We start from the raw sequence: 16,871 nt of genomic DNA, 5'->3' as shown, positions 1-16,871 counted from the left end.
ACAGAGAGCATGAGAAGGAGGAGGGTCAGAGGGAGAAGCAGACTCCCTGCTGAGCAGGGAGCCCGATGTGGGACTCGATCCCGGGACTCCAGGATCATGACCTGAGCCGAAGGCAGTCGCTTAACCGACTGAGCCACCCAGGCGCCCGCTCATTGCATTTTTGAAAAGCTATTATTGATAAGAATGCATGCCTGCCTTCCTCCCTCCCTTTTCTTCCTTCCTTCCTTCCTTCCTCTCCCCCCTCTCTCTCCTTCTCCCTCTTCCTCCTCCCATTCTTCTCCTCCTTCTCCTCCCATTCTTCTCCTCCTTCTCCTCCTTCTCCTCCTCCTCCTTCTTCTTCTTCTTCTTCCTCTTCTTCTTTCCCCTCCTCCTTCCTCCTCCTTCTTCCTTCTTTCTCTCCTTCTGTCTCTGTCTCTAATTTTAAGATAATTTCTGCCTGCCTGTGACTTATTTGTTTTTCATCTGCCCTCGGGAGCAGTACAAAAGAAATATCATTCTTCTTTTATATCAAAGCCCCTTGAATATTTGATGAATGCTACCATAGCTATCTTGACTAATCCAGATACAACCCGGGTTGTATTAAATGGTTTTCTATTTAAAAAAATCATTTTCTGGGCGCCTGGGTGGCTCAGATGGTTAAGCGTCTGCCTTCAGCTCAGGTCATGATCCCAGGGTCCTGGGATCGAGTCCCGCATCGGGCTCTCTGCTCCTTGGGAGCCTGCTTCTCCCTCTGCCTCTCTCCCTCTCTCTGTCTCTCATGAATAAATAAATAAAATCTTTTAAAATAAATAAATAATAAAAAAAAATCATTTTCTATTAAAATGGTTTCTAAATCATTCTCCATCTTGGCTGTTTTACCTGGAAGTGCTCCAGGGTATTAACAATAATCTTAAAATACAGATTATCAGAAAAAACACAACTTCCTGATTTATAGTATTCATTCCAGAGAACTTGATATATTTGTACCACTCATTTGGCTCATTATGTACTGTAGTATTTACAGGTTTTTTTGGCTGTAGAAGAGGAAGGGAATATTTCTGGTGCCTTTGCAATTTTGCTTATAAACTACATGATCAGCCTCTGGAAAAAAGCAACTCAGATCTGTAAATCTCTGTGTTCTTTAAAGAAGGTCCTGTATCTAGTAGGCATTCAATACTTTGATTTTGAAAAAAATAATCTCTAGGCATGAACTTCGCTAAATCTAGTGTTCTCTTCTCAGTTCTTATTTGATCTCTTGGCAGTATTGACACTATTGACTACTTTCTCCTTCTGAAACTCTTCCTTTGATCTCCATGACAGTGTACTCTGCAGATTTTCTCTCTAACTCTCTCCGCTTCTCAACCTTCTTTGTGATTTCTCTTTAACATGGTTTCCTGTGGGGCTCTTTCTAATGCCTTATCCCCTTCTCCTCCCCCGTCATCCTGGCATCATCTCCTATAATAAGATTCTAGCAGTTTGCGAATGCTTAAAAATGGTTCAGCTTTCCTTTCCTTGGAAGAGAGCTGGTGGGAAGAATAAAATTGAAGAGATTTGAGAGATATTTAGGAAGTGGGGTTGAATGACCTTAGTGATGTCCTGGGTTCTGTGGTGGGAACAGGGAAAGGAAGAGGGAGGAGCAACAGGTAAAGGAGCATTGAGGACAGGGTGGTGGGTTGTACTGGGGAGGAAGAGCATGGGATTATCCACTATACACGTTAGTTCCCATCCTCACCATAATCACCTGTGTCCCTGCACGTGCCCTGCAGTAGACCTTCCCTGCAAGGACTCACCATGGATCCTCTGTGCTCGTGGTTGTATCCCCTTGCCTCGTACAGCACACATTGTGGAATGCTTAAAAATAGCTTTTTATTTATTTATTTATTTATTATTATTTTTAATCATGCTGCATTATCCTTCATTAAGTATAAAGACTTCCAATCACGTCACCTAGAGACCATTTTACCCACTGCTCTATTTGCCCACCCATCCCTTGTCTCTCTCCTTAACAATGGTGAGGCAGATACCCTTTCCGCAGGGAAGAGCGCTCCATGGTTTGTTGCCTTTGCCAATAACAAAAATGTTAGAGAGCCGGGTGGCAAAGCTGTTACCATTGGCATCTTTCATCTGAACTACATCAAAAGAACCAGGGTGTCTCTCTTTGTCGGTGATCACACCAGTTTCTTCCCAGGTTCACACCTCTGGTCCCCATACACATATTACCAGTGTCAAACTTGATGAAATCAGTCATCTTTCCAGCCCCCAAATTAATCTGAGTGGTGTCATTCACCTTGATGAGGGAATCAGGATAGCAGATGGTGTGAGCATCATGGGTCTCTGGATAAAGAATTCCTTTTGTCCCCACAAAGATCTTTCTCACTTTGCACAACTTATACTTGGCCTCCTCGGGTGTAATCCATGAACAGCAAAGTGACCCTTGGTGTCATAGATCAGATGGAATTTCTCCCCAGTCTTATCAGTGCTGATGACATCCATTGAACCAGTAGGGTAAGTTATATCAGTTTGGACCTTGCCATCAATCTTAGTAAAACGCTGCATACGGATCTTTACTTCACCTCCTGTCAGGCCATCCTTAAGTCTTTTCCTTAGGAAAATGATGAGAGGGAGACATTCTTTCAGCTTATGGGGACCAGTAGATGGGCAAGAGGCAAACACACCAGTTTACCCAGCAGCCAATGCTTTGGAGCTGCTACACTCTTCAGATGGCACCATGAGCCATGGCTGCGCTGGGCATGAAAAGAAGATTGCCTCCTTCCAGTACATTAGAAAAGAGAGCTAAAAGTATCTTTTTAGAAAAAGGTTTGATAGGGCCCATTTAAGATTGTTCAGGGAAGAATGTGCTGTCATATCTTGTTGCATACAATTGGAGTTATAAAACAGAAGAAAAAAAAGACAAACGGGGCGCCTGGGTGGCTCAGTTGTTAAGCGTCTGCCTTCGGCTCGGGTCATGATCCCAGGGTCCTGGGATCGAGCCCCGCATCGGGCTCCCTGCTCCGCGGGAAGCCTGCTTCTCCCTCTCCCACTCCCCCTGCTTGTGCTCTCTCTCTCGCTGTGTCTCTCTCTGTCAAATAAATAAATAAAATCTTTAAAAAAAAAAAAAAGACAAACATTGGAATTTTAAAATGTATTACGGCATTAACCGAACATCAGAAAGATGACACAGCACATTGGATCCAATCAGTGAAGTGATATTTACTGAGCATCTGTTGTGGACAAGGCTCTGTGTTAGGGCCTTTGGGTAATCATATAGGGTTTGCTCACCAAGGGCTTGCTCAGGGGAGGCCTGGCTTATACCTGTTGTCCCAGCTGAATTATTAACAGTTCTCTCTTGTGCTCTAATGTGTTCTTATCTGGACAGTATATTAATTGATCACCCTATCCCTAGGGAATATGAATAATTCCAATTCAAATCAAGAAAGGGGATTGTTTTTGATATCAGATTGGATGAGGGTCAGAGTCAGCAGCCAGGCATGGGGGAATTTAGGGCTATCATGAGGAAATTCACTCAAGAAAATTATTGGGAGAAACAAACAAACAGACCTCAAACTCCAAACAGAATCAAGAAATCTCTAGAAGGAAGAGTCTAAATGGCCTCATTTTCCAGATGTTGCCATCCCTTCTTGGTTTGAAATTTCCACTGTAAGAGTTATTCCCTGGGTTTCTACACAAAAGCAGTGGGGAAGCCGCAGACTCTCGTCTTCAGAATTCCATTATAAAAGAACAGTATGGCTAGAGAAGGACTGAGACCTCTCCCTCCCATTCCTGGAAAGTCTTTCCTCATTGGCTGATGAGCAACACTACCAAGTTTGGAGACTGCTTGGTTTTCCCCTTGGCAGGGGCAGGGAAAACAAGAAGGCATAAATCCTGGGGGAAGCTTGATCAAAACTGATGATTGCCAGGACCCCGTGTGAGCCTTTAAAGGGCAGGGGAGTTCGGTCCTGCGTACCTGGAAGAGCTGGGACATTGTAACTGGTAGGAGGTGGTCACGAGAGAGAAACCAGAATGAAATCAAGTATAATGATACAGAGGACTTTTTTTTTTTTCCATAAGAATGCAAGGGGCTGGTCCTCGTGATCATGATGAAAACAGACAGTAGCACACTGTGATGAATGGGGGGTTGTCCCAGGAGCAGAGGAGTGCCGGACAGGTGCTAGAGAGGGAAAGAGCGCTACTGAATGTTGTGAGTGGGAAATCAAGGGAGGGAGAGAGACAGGTGCCTAAAGAGGACTTTTTTAGGATCTTTTACTGTGTATGGGTTTGTAAAAACTCTTTTCCTGATCTATGGGAATTGCATAAGCTTTACCAGCTTCACCCAATAGTGTGGACTCTGGCAAGGGTCTGGGGACCTCCATGTATGCCAAGCACATATTTGACAGAATAAAGATTGTAGATGTAATTAATAAAATATAAATGAGCAAAAACATTACCGAAGGCACAATGACTTCTCGTTATATATATCTTCCCATCAATAGATAATAAAAAGAAGAGCTATTTTTGTGTGGGAGTGTGAGGACAAGTCTTGGAAGGTTTCAGAAGCAGGAAGGTGACAAACGCAGGTCTAGGGGCATCCTCAATTCTTTACTCATCCTCCTGTGTCTTTACTCCTTTATTCGTCAACATATAGTGTCGAACTTTCCTATAGAAATGGCATACAGTTTTTGCTTTTAATAAAAACCTAGAGGTTATTTCTGACATAGGAATTTGGTGTTTCCTTGAGTTTTCTCTTAGAAGATGGGATTTAAAAAAAAAAGAGGCAGGTACATGTCTAAAGCATGTCTTGGATGTTTTCTTTGACTATGACAATGTTAAAAATACAGATGCACAAAACAAAATGGACTTCTCTCCAAATGGACTTTATTTCTGTGGTGATTAATTAATAGCATTGTGTTCTGGCACATAATTCTTGTGTTTCCCCTCATAACGACCCTCTTCTCTCTGCTCTGGTTCAGCCGCTTAGCTGCTGTACAGATTACTCTTTTTTTTTTTCTTAAATATTTTATTTATTTATTTGACAGAGAGAGAGAGCGCAAGAGAGGGGACACAAGCAGGGGGGAGTGGGAGAGGGAGAAGCAGCCTTCCCGCCGAGGAGGGAGCCCTATGTGGGGCTTGATCCCAGGACCCTGGGATCATGACCTGAGCCGAAGGCAGATGCTTAACAACTGAGCCACCCAGGCGCCCCTGTACAGATTACTCTTGCCATACTTTCTGTTCAGGGTGAGTATTTAGGGATTATAGTATTGTGTGCGATGTGCATGCCTATTTCGGTTCCAGCTTCTTTCACTTAACATAGTGAATGTTCATTTTCCCACATCATTCAATTTTCATTTAAAATTACTGTTTTCCCAGATTCCCATATGTATATTCTATAATTCACTTAACTCTTTTGTGGGTAATTTCTAGATTTTTATCATTAGAAATAACACTGTGGTCTCCATCATTGTGGAGGCATGTTACCCTCCCCTTCCCCCCAATTGTTCTTCTGGGAGTGGCAGCCTGATGTCCTCTGGGCCCCACATTCTGGCCCTCTCAGCCACACACTCCAGAGGGGCTGGGGAGTCGAGCATAAGGCCTAGGGCTAATCACAGGATTCCCTTGCCCACAGCAATTGGCTCAGCCATGGGCTTGTGATCCAAACAGAGTCAGCTAGACGCGGTGAGTTTTGGGCTGAGATTCTGAGCTACTCAGACTTTTTCCTCAAAGGATTTACAAATGAGAGGCCACAAAAGAGATACTGGTGAGACTGTCTTGCCACCACAGGGAGCCTCAGAATGACACCCATGAGGAAAGCAGGGTGGAACCGAAAGACAGAAACAACAGAAAACAACAACAAACAACAAACAAAACCGGAGTTTTGACAAGGTCGGTTAAACTCTGGCTTCAACCTGTTCTGCATCTGGACTTTTCATTGGTTGAACCAAGAAATCCTGCAGCTACACCCCTCCCCCCAACACACACACACACACACACATACACACCCCTTATTTTTAAATGTGTTTGCATTGAGAGCTTGGTCTCTTGATGAGAGAGCCCTGTTGTCACCTTTTTGTTTGCATGTCATTGACTTCACAGCAAATTATGTCTTTTGGATGATAGGACCTAACATGTTTTCAATGTTCACCTTTTGTCAGGCAACATGTTAAAGACTTTACCTTCATTATCATATTGAGGCCTTCCAAGAGTCATTGGAGGTAGCTACTATTACAATCTCCGTTTTACACATAAGGACACTGAGGCTCAGAGAAAAGACCAGAACAAAACATTAGTGCTGAGTCACAGGCTAACAAATAGCAGAGCCAGGATTCCTCCCTAGGTCTGTCTGTCTCCGGAGACAAAGCTACATCACAATCTGCCCTTCTGTTTCTCCTCTAATTTCCTTTATTTATTCCCTAAGAACAAAATGAGTTTTGTGTGAAATCAGGAAGACCAGAGCAAGTAAAGCCCCTTTGAAGAGAAGTGTAGTTAAAGGTTTTGGTGTTTGTGTGCGCGCGTGTGTGTGTGTGCGCAATGGGTGGACATTAGGATTCTTTCCCATCACAGAGTCCCAGAGTCTAAGAAGTCCAGTCTATCCAGAGTGAGAGCTCATGTGGAAATGTGAGTGATAAGATTAGAGCAGATTTTGAATCCTACTTTAAAAAGTCTAATTGTGATATTATAAGCAACACCCTTGGTTCCTTCAGAAGGTGTAGTGGACTATTGCTTTGGTGTCCCTAGTAGTCATGCCCTGTGTACTTCCCTCCATGTTGATTTAAGCTTGGCCCTTTAACAAGCCTTGGCCAATATGACATTAGCAGACACAGTGCAAGAGGAAGGTCAATAAGCTTTTGCACACTGGGGTTTATTCTCTTAGAAGGCTCTTTCTTAGAACCCAGCTGCCACCTGGGAAGAATCCCAAGCAGCCAGAGAAAAGTCCATGGAGAAGTGAGGTCACCTGGCTGACAGCTGTAGCTCTGCTCCCCATTGGCGTCCCATCCCCCTTGGCAGCCATTTGAAATGAGGCCATTTGGATGGCCCAGTCATTCTAGTGTCCTGGTCACCACAGCATAGGGCAGAAGAACTGCCCAGCCAGCCCTTAGAATGGTGAAAAATAATAAATTGTTGCTATTTTGAGCCACTGAGTTTGAGGGAGTTTGTGATGCAATAATAGATCATGGAAAGGGTTGAAAATGTTCTTCCTGCTTCCCACCCTCCCTTTCAACCTTCTGGCAAATATAATGTGCTCTTTGGACAATGCAAAGATAAAGAGAAGAAAGCCTCATGACCCCTGTCCTAATTCGTGCACCTCTCACTCTACCCTGCACTTTTTTGAACTTCAGGCTTTTATTTACAGCTGGCTGTCAATATTTCTTTTCTTTCTTTTTTTTTTTTTTTTAAGATTTTATTTATTTATTTGACAGAGAGAGACACAGTGAGACAGGGAACACAAGCAGGGGGAGTGGGACAGGGAGAAGCAGGCTTCCCGCCGAGCAGGGAGCCCGACGCGGGGCTCGATCCCAGGACCCTGAGATCATGACCTGAGCCGAAGGCAGACACTTAAGGACTGAGCCACCCAGGCACCCCGGCTGTCAATATTTCTAAGGCAGAATTCATTTTCTTTGACATCAAAACTCTCCTCTTCCTCCTTTCTCCATTTTGGTTGTTGATATTGCCCTGTACCCAGTTGGCCAAGTTAGACATCTCAGATGCATGTGACTCTCCCTCACTCTCACTCCCTGTGGTGAACAGCTCCTCCTGCTCGCTCCCCATCGCTCGGCTGCCAGCCCGGGGCAGGCTTCCCCTCCCCGGAGAGGGGAGAGCCTGCATGCCAGGAGATCTAATACAGCTCTAGTAGAAGGTGTAGCCCCAGGAGTGTTGCAGCTACAACACTGTTCTAGAAAAAAAGGGAGTGGCTAGGCCTCTGGCCAAGATGGAAAAATCTCTCTTCTGGCAGTTGTACCTCCAGAGAGAATGAGTATAGTTTCTTCCCCCCCCCCGCCACCCCAGCCCCAGTCTTCGTTGGATGAAGGCTCAGTGGCAGTTGGGGCAGGTTGAACACAAAAGAGACTGCGCTCCCTGATCATTTTAGACTTATCCAGGCATCCTCCTTTGTGCAAAACTTGGAACACTTGCTCACATTTTCCAAAAAGTGTTTTTAAAAACCCCAAAACATATTTAATTAATATGGAGTTGAATCAACTGCGCTACATTTAGAGTGTGTTATATTGTAACAAGCATGAAGTATCCTGGCACATTTTTAGCCAGGCAATCTGGTTACATTGCCTTCTTCTTGGTATACAATAATATCCTAGAAACTAGAAGCCGCATATCATTCTTGGTTTCCTTTCTCCATTTTCCAAAGACAGCTTATCCTTCCTATTCAGCACTAGATGAAGAGCCAAGAGACGTGGTCTCAGAGCTGCTGCTGGTCTGGATGTGGTGCCTTAGTGCATGTTAGAAGAAGGGGTCTTCTGTGAGTGGCAGCGGCTGCCCCTCACAGAGGTGCCCCTCCTTCTGGGTGGATGCTACTCCCATCCCAAAGCATGGAGCTTGGCTGAGAGAGTACAGGCTGGATTCTAGTCTCCACTTGCCTCCTTGGCCACAGGCCTTTGCACAGTGCACAAAGCATACACCTGTTCTTACATCTGTCCTGGAACTCTGGTGCAGCACTGCTATCAGCAAGTTGTATGACTTCACGTGTCTGGATCTGGGTTTCCTCAGTGGGGACAGAGCATTGCATTTGGGGCCCAGATACCTGGGTTGGAGTCTTACCTCCTCTTCTTAGTCACAACATGACCTTGAGCAAGTCCTTGACCTCAGTGGGCCCTAATTTTCTGGTTTGGAAAGTAGAGGTGGGTAAATTAGAGAATTCCAAGAATCGCCTTCCAAATTAAAAAAAAAAAACTTGGATACTAACATGTTGCAGAAAGGCAAGTATTCAAAATCTTCAAGTTTCATGACAGGACTTGCTTTTAATAGTCTGCTGCCATCTTCTTCCCCTTATGGCAAGTCAGTCAATTAGTCAATTTCTCTGCATTTTAGTTTTGCTCTATTTGTCAAATGGAGATACTAAGAGATGCCTTGGAGGGATTCAGGGAGGATAAACCAATTAATGGTCATAAAGCCCTACTGGCCGTGTGCCTGCTAAGTGGTCATGATTCTAAACAGATCTTTATAGTTCCTTGGCTGCTCACGGCCTGAGCATCAGACAGCACCATTTATGACATGATGTTCTTTTTCATCAAAACAGACACACTGAGGCATTGAGAGGAAGCATGTCAGAAGCAAAGGCCAGAATATTGACTAGGACAGAGCTGGGGCGGGGGGTGCAGAGGAGAGGAGGCATGAGTTGAGAGAGGAAGAAATCTGTGAATGGAAGGAATTGCTGTTGGGGTTGAGATTTGGGAAAGCCTGAGTTCGTGGGAGGTTTCTCTTGCTGCTAGGATTAGGTAAAAGAGGAAAGGATGGTGCCATGATGGGCAGAAGCATACTCTGGCTCTGTATCTGTCCTTGGTGCGCCTGGCTTTGGGTTCCACATTCTTTCTCCTGATGTATCTTGGTTATGTGGGATGGGGAAGGCAAGGAAGCAGCTGTAAGGAAGGCAGAATCCACTTCCTTAAGAGTTAATCTTGCTATGACACTGAAGATCCTAGCCAGGTCATTCAAAATGCCAGTATAGTATTTAACTTTTTGATCTAAGTTAAGTTCTGGGCAGGTTGGCACTTCAGAAACTAGAAAGCATATTTCAGAATAGAACATAAACACGAGCCATTGTCTGTGTCTCCATTTTAATTCTTCCTTAAAGCTTTTTCAGTTGAGGGCACCTGGGTGGCTCAGTTGGTTGAGCTACTGCTTTCGGCTCAGGTCATGATCCTGGAGTCCCTGGATCGAGTCCCGCATCGGGCTCCCTGCTCGGCGGGGAGCCTGCTTCTCCCTCTGACCCTCCCCCCCTCATGTGCTCTCTCTCTCTCATTCTGTCTCAAATAAATGAATAAAATCTTTAAAAAAAAAAAAAAAAGCTTTTTCAGTTGAAATTAATTTCTTCTTCCTAACGCTTCCATATTGCTTTTTGGACTGCTGTATATTAGAGGTATTTATGTAACTACCGTGATAACTTGTAAGTCCCTTGAGGGCAGAGAACATATTATTTATCTGTGAGTTTTTATAGTGTCTAGCATACCACTTTCAAACCAGAAAGTCTGCAATAGCTACTTAAGAAGCTCAGTCATGTTATGTTATGTGAAGAAAGAACATGGAAGAATTAAATGACAAGGTTTTAGAATTTCAGGATTTTAAATTTTTCTGGATTTATCCACCAGGTAAATCCCATCATTTTCTTTCTCCTTGATTTAACATCCTCTCTGAGGCTGGAATTCTCCTTTTGATGTAATAACACAGGATTAGTTTATTTGGTAATCTAATCATATCACATTGGAAAGCAGAGGGCAGTGATATAAGGGAAAAAATGAGATGAGATTAATTTTGTTTGGGGCAAGCAATGGGGGAGTATATCTACAATGGAAAAGGATGGATAATGTGACAGAAGTAGCAATGGAAAAGAGGAAAAGCAAAGCCTCTATAAGTTGGCCTTTGGGCAGATTGTTTTTCATTTATATAAATTTTCACTCAGATGGGTCCTCTCTGCAAGTCCCTTGATATGAAACAATGGAAGTCCTCGGTTGCCCTATGTCACCAAGAACATTAAATGAAATAAACACTGATTCTGTCTTACGATTTGGTTGAACTTTGGGTAATGATGTATGTTGTCAGCAGATCCTCGTAATTCTTACCAAATAAATCGCTAAGGAATATTTACCTTTGTACTCATTGTATCTAGAAAGGAGAGGTATAAGGTTGTATTTCCATGCTTTTTGTGGGCAAAAGGAAAGTTTACTGACCCTTAAGTCATATGCTTTCACCTTCAGTGGGAAAATATATGGATTGAAAATGTTTCAGATACGCCTTTGCATCAAGAAGTTATCTGGTCTCTTCTCTCCTTTCACAAATGAGGACACTGAGGCCCAGAGAGCTTAGTTGCTATCCCCAAGGCAGCAAGGCTGGGATCAGAACACAGGTTTCTGACTCTGAGTCATGGACATTATGCTACTTTTTTCCTCCTGTGATCATATTGTCTGGCTTGAATTCATAGAAGTCACTATTTTTGTTTGATCTTATATTTTTCTTCATTCAGTGTATCAGATACAGTTCAACACACTGCCTTCTGGGCAGGCTGGTTCCCAGGATGTGCCCTCTTCTGGCATTGGGGTCTTTGTGGTAAGGATGTTAAGCCCCTCCTACCCCAGAGCCTCTGTGACCATTCCCAGAGGTTTAACTTAGTATATTTAGAAGCTGGCAAAGGATTTCTTTGAATAATGGAATCCATAATATGCGATGTAAACCATTTATTGTTGCTACTGTATCAGTAAGGAATGCTTTAGGCTGCAAGTATGCTGACTGACTGGCTTAAGCAATAAAATGTTTAATTATCTCACATACAAGTGGGTGAGCAGAGGCTCAACAATGTCCTCAAAGTCCAAGAATCTATCTTTCTTCTCCACCATCCTCAGTGTATTGGCATGCTTTTTTGTTGCCTCAACATTACCGAATTGTTTCTAGATACTACGTTTGTATGGTAGCAACAAGGGGAATGGGTCCAGTACTGGTGATCTTTTTTCCTTTTTTTGTTTTTTAGAAGCCTGTCTACCCCTGACTTACGGACTTCCTACTTCTTATTGGTCAGAACTATGTCATATGTTCACTCTTGTCTGAAAAGGGGCTGGAAAAGAGTTATATAGCTTTTTTTTTTTTTAAGATTTTATTTATTTATTTGAGAGAGAGAGAGAGATCATGAGCCGAGGGAGGGGGAGGGGCAGAGGGAGAAAGAGAAGCAGACTCCCCACTGAGCAGGGAGCCCGGTGCGGGGCTCGATCCCAGGACCCTGGGATCATGACATGAGCTAAAGGCAGACACTTAACCGACTGAGCCACCCAGGTGCCCCAAGAGTTCTATAGCTTTTTGGAGCCTCTGTAGTGGATGTGGGAAAGAGAAGTATTCTAGGTGTAACTGCTGAGTTAGCCAATCTTCAATGTAATGTAGCCCAGGAATAAATACATACAACTATAAGTAATATTCTATATTAATTTCTTTTTTAATAAAGTTTAAAAAGTTTATTTATTTTTTTTAGTAATCTCTATACCCAACGTGGGGCTCAAATTCACAACTCCAAGATTAAGAGTTGCATGCTCTTCCAACTGAGCTAGCCAGGTGTCCCTCTATATCAACTTCGAATTCTGCAGTTCATTGTCTGTCCATTTGCCCTCACGGAGAAGTCAGAAGATAGGCTTCTTTCTCTGGTTAGATTCAAGAGAATTGACTGGGATTGCCAAGTAGGCTCAAACTGAGGGACATGCAAAACTAAAGGGTCAGTAGGCAGGCTGGGATCAAGATGTGAGTAAAAATAGGTCATTCAAAGGAGAGAAAGTACATCAAAGTGGTTGAGTTATGGGCTCTCAAGCCAGATTATTCTGGGTTTAAGTTCTGGCTCTGTCACTTCCTAACTATGTGACTTCACCAAATTACATAACCACTCCAGGCCTCAGTTTCCTCCTGAGTTTAATGAGGATAATACCTCATGCATTAGGTTGTTGTGAGGAGTTATATTTGTAAGTCCCTCAGCATAGTGTGGCTAATAGTAAGTGTTCAGTGTCGTCATCATTATCATCATGGTCATCATCATGGTCGTCATCCAAACTGCAGGGGTGTCAAGTCCAGGCATTAGGAATTGGCATATAGAAGGAAGAACTCTCAGAGCCTGAGGTATGAGAGGAGGTTAAATGGAAAAGCAAGAGAATGAAGTCAGGCAATACATATTCTCTGCAGTGAGGGTGGGCTGCCTCCATTAAAAGGATTCCCCGTTGCAAGATAATACAAATGACTCATATATGGGGGTATAACTCTTATCTTGTGGCTTAAACATATCTTCTGGAAGGTGTCATACTGCAGAGGATTCCAGAGTACAGAAATGGGATGGTGGAGGGAAGAAATGCTGCCAGTAGCGCTCTAAGGAGGGGGAGTGGGGTGGGAGTCTTTTGGTTATGGAACTTCTGCCAAGAATGCCACAGGCCTATGAGATCCATTCACTACAGAAACCATAAAGCATTAGTTTCTCCCTTTGATCTGCTGGCCCTGCTTTGATAGATTGATCGGTTGTGTGGGGGTGCACACGCGCATGAGTATGTGTGTGTGTGTGTTTTATGAGTCACTGGAGATGCCCATTTGCAGAGCCCATTTACACAGCAGTAGCTCTAAGTGGGGTGGACATTTGGGCTCATTGGAAAGCTGGCTTCACAGAGTGGTGTGATGTGTCTAAGTCTGTCACTGGCCAGGAACTAGGGGGAGTGGAGATGCAAGGCAAAGTTTAGGTGGTTTCCACCCTCCTCTGGGGCTGTTTATCTGTCTCAATAACTGTGACTAGTCAGTTACATGGCTTTCCTCCCCTTCCAGGAAAGACCTGATGTATATAACTTTAAACACATATGCTAGACACGATTATTTATGTTAACTGACTTTTTTTTTTTAAAGATTTTTTATTTATTTATTTGAGTGAGAGAGAAAGAGAGAGAGAGAGAGAGCACGAGAGGGAAGAGGGCAGAGGGAGAAGCAGACCCCCCGCTGAGCAGGGAGCCCGATGCGGGACTCGATCCTGGGACTCCAGGATCATGACCTGAGCCGAAGGCAGTCGCTTAACCAACTGAGCCACCCAGGCGCCCTATCTTAACTGACTTAATCCACAAAACAACCCTGTGAGGTAGTTACAGTGATTACCCTGATTTTTACAGATTAAAAAAAAAAAAAACAACAAAACTGAGGCCAAGTAACTATAAAGATTGTAAAGGCATCTGGAAAGTTTGGGAAAAAACTTGTTTGGAAAGGAGATGTGGTTAGGTCCAAACCTGAGCTTCATGCTAAGACCCATGACTTCAGCAAGGCTAGGAAAACTGGTCTGTGATTGTTCTTAAAGATTGTTTTCTTCTAACTTCTACACAAAGAAGTGGAGATTAATGAAGCATTGATCTAAACCCTTTGTACTATGACAGAAATAGTAAAAAAAGAGAAGAGCTCATGTTCTGGGCCTTTCCTGACATATGTGAGCCAATGACTTGTTCAAGACTTTGCCCTCAAAGTATCCCCACAGTGAGATGACTGATAGCAGGGGTTTGCCCTCCAGTTTGTAGGGGGGCAGTTTTTAGGAGTTCAGCCTTGACGGAGAGGTTTGAAGTGAGGGAAGGTTGTTGAAGAAAAGGTTATGAAGATTGAGCTGGGTCTTGTGAAGGATGAATAGAAGATGATCGGGCAGGAAAGTCCTAGCATGGGCAAAGATATGGAAGCAGAAAAAAAAAAAAATACAGGACTTAATTCATTTGGACTGGAATATAGGGCATATGAAGGGGAATGTTTGGAAGTAGGAAGAGTGGGCGATGGATCATGGAAGACTTTAAATGCCAGGCCAAGGGGTATGAATTCTACTGAGTAGGCAATGGGGAACCTATTAAATAAGCTCTCAGGAAAAATGTGGGCCCTGGAGAAAGGACAACTAGTATTTCCCATATATCCACGTAGAAACTCGACCTGGGCTCTTCTGGTCACTGCCTGCCTTGTGACTGCAGTTGCAGGCTGTGGCAGCCTACCTCTCTCCTCATTAAGGAGTTCCTGACCCCCACCACGTGTCTGGGCATCAGACTGAGGCAAGGAACCGTTCCGTACGTGGTAAATGAGTGGGACTAGGATTTGTATTTTCTGACTCTCAGATCAGTTTGTTCACTTCACAAATATTTTTGAGCATCTTTTTAGGTACAGCAAATACAATCACTGTTTTAGGAAAAATGGTCATCCCCAAGCTTAATCTACTCATAGTTTATTGGCTCAATCTTCGAATTCTTGGATCTGACCTTTTCATAGTGCTTCTGTGGGGCGTCCAGATCTGAGACGCCATTATCTCTTGCCCAACTCCATTCATAGCCTCTTAACAGAGCCTCACGGCTTTTATTCTTGAGACTGTCTACGCATACAGCAGCCGGGCAATCTCATGAAAGCAGAAGTCAGATCTTGCCACTCACCTTCATAAAACCCTTCAGTGGCTCCCATTACACTTACATTAAAATCCAAACATCTCTCCATAGGCCACACATCCTTGTATAAATATCCCCTGCCAAGACTTCTGATCTTACCTTTCACCTCTTTCTCCCTTGTTCTCTATGCTCACTGGCCTCTTGCTGTTTCTTGTTCAGTCATAGTGTATTCCTGCCTCAGGACCTTTACTCTTGCCAGTCGCTCTGCTTGGAATGTTCTTCTCCCAGATTCCAGCATGGCTGCACACCACCCGCCCCCCACCAACCTCATGCCATTCAAATCTCTATTTGAATATTGACTCCTCAGAGAGCCATTCTCTGATTAGCTATCTAGCTATTTTTATGGCACCTAGCACTACCTGAAATCATACTTCTGTTTGTTTACTGTGTTTATTACTCGCTAGAATGTACGCTCTGTGAAAAGAGTGTTTGTTTACCTGTTCATTGTGCTGTCCTCAGCACCTACAACAGGGCCTGGCCCATGAGCACACAATAAATAGTATCAAATGAATGAATGATTATTATTGGGGCTTCTTTCACAACATTGAAGGAGAGTTGTTTTATCCCTCAAAAACGTAACCTCTATTTATATGAAAAACAAACAAAACAAAAAACAAAAAAACACCTATTTTTATGTTTTCCTCACTTATCACAGCTCTGAATTTGCCCCTCTTGACTCTTGCACCTCCCAAGTAAGTGACATCCATTTTGGCATGAAAATGGGCAGTACTCAAGTAGTAGAGTGCATTTCTGATTTTAATTCCCTTGGCTGCTGTGAATAGTTTTTCTCTGGTTGTTAGTAATTAAAACAAACAAGCAGAAAGACTCATATTATTCTAGCTCATTGCCAAATTGGATATTGCTCAACTCAAAATTAAATGTACACACACCCATAAAACTAGCCAAACTGGCTATTACAATTACATAAAGATCTTTGTGTTCATTAGCAGTGTTGCCTTTCAAGGGTTTATCCTGTTTGGCATAGACATCAAAGTAACAGTCATAAAGACGTCTACAAAAATTTGGAGCATGTAGATGTGGAAAAAATTTTAAGATTTTTTGAGAAAAGATTTTGTTTCCAGCTAAACTGCAAGGCAGAGAGTAAAGAAATTCGGTGTTTTGTCAAAACTTGGTACTTTATGACCAACTGTCACAGTCACCTAAAAATGGCAGATATGATTCAGCTTTGTATTCTGCACCTTGGGAATTAGTGTCAGAATACCAGCCCTGATCTCTTTAGTGAATGATTCATTCGCTAACGTGATTAAGGACTCTGAGAGCCAGAAAATGTTGGCCACTAATGTCAGATTTTTAGAAGCTGCCTAGTTTAATGGCATTGGGGACATGTTCGTTTGTACTCGGGTGGGGGGAGAAGGGGTCCTGAGTCTGCTGTTCTGATTTTTAATATTTTTATTTGAACCAGGAAAATGAGCTTCTTAGGAGTTCTATAGCTGTCCTTTTTCTTTTTAGAGAGAGAGAGAGCGCGCACGCGCATGTGTGCGGTGGGGGGTGGAGGGGGCAGGTAGAGGGAGAGGGAGAGAAAGAATCCCCAGCAGACTCCACACCCAGCGCAGAGCCTGACACGGGGCTCGATCCCATGACCCTGAGATCATGACCTGAGCTGAAATCAAGAGTATGTCACTTAACCAACCAAGCCACCCAGGCACCCCATCCATTTCTTTCTTTCTTTCTTTCTTTCTTTCTTTCTTTCTTTCTTTCTTTCTTTCTTCCTTCCTTCCTTCCTTCCTTCCTTCCTTCCTTCCTTCCTTCCTT

General features: G+C 43.4%; 1 pseudogene; it reads right to left on the bottom strand.

Annotated features, from left to right (window-relative positions):
• Positions 1–1,950: 1,950 nt before the first annotated feature.
• The window catches only part of LOC110587663, a 72,203-nt pseudogene continuing 57,282 nt past the window's right edge, over positions 1,951–16,871 (bottom strand).

This window comes from Neomonachus schauinslandi, chromosome 3 (assembly GCF_002201575.2).
Source record: "Neomonachus schauinslandi chromosome 3, ASM220157v2, whole genome shotgun sequence".
Lineage (NCBI taxonomy): Eukaryota > Metazoa > Chordata > Mammalia > Carnivora > Phocidae > Neomonachus > Neomonachus schauinslandi.
The sequence above is the reverse complement of the archived record's forward strand: the minus strand, read 5'-3'. Positions and strand labels throughout refer to the sequence as shown.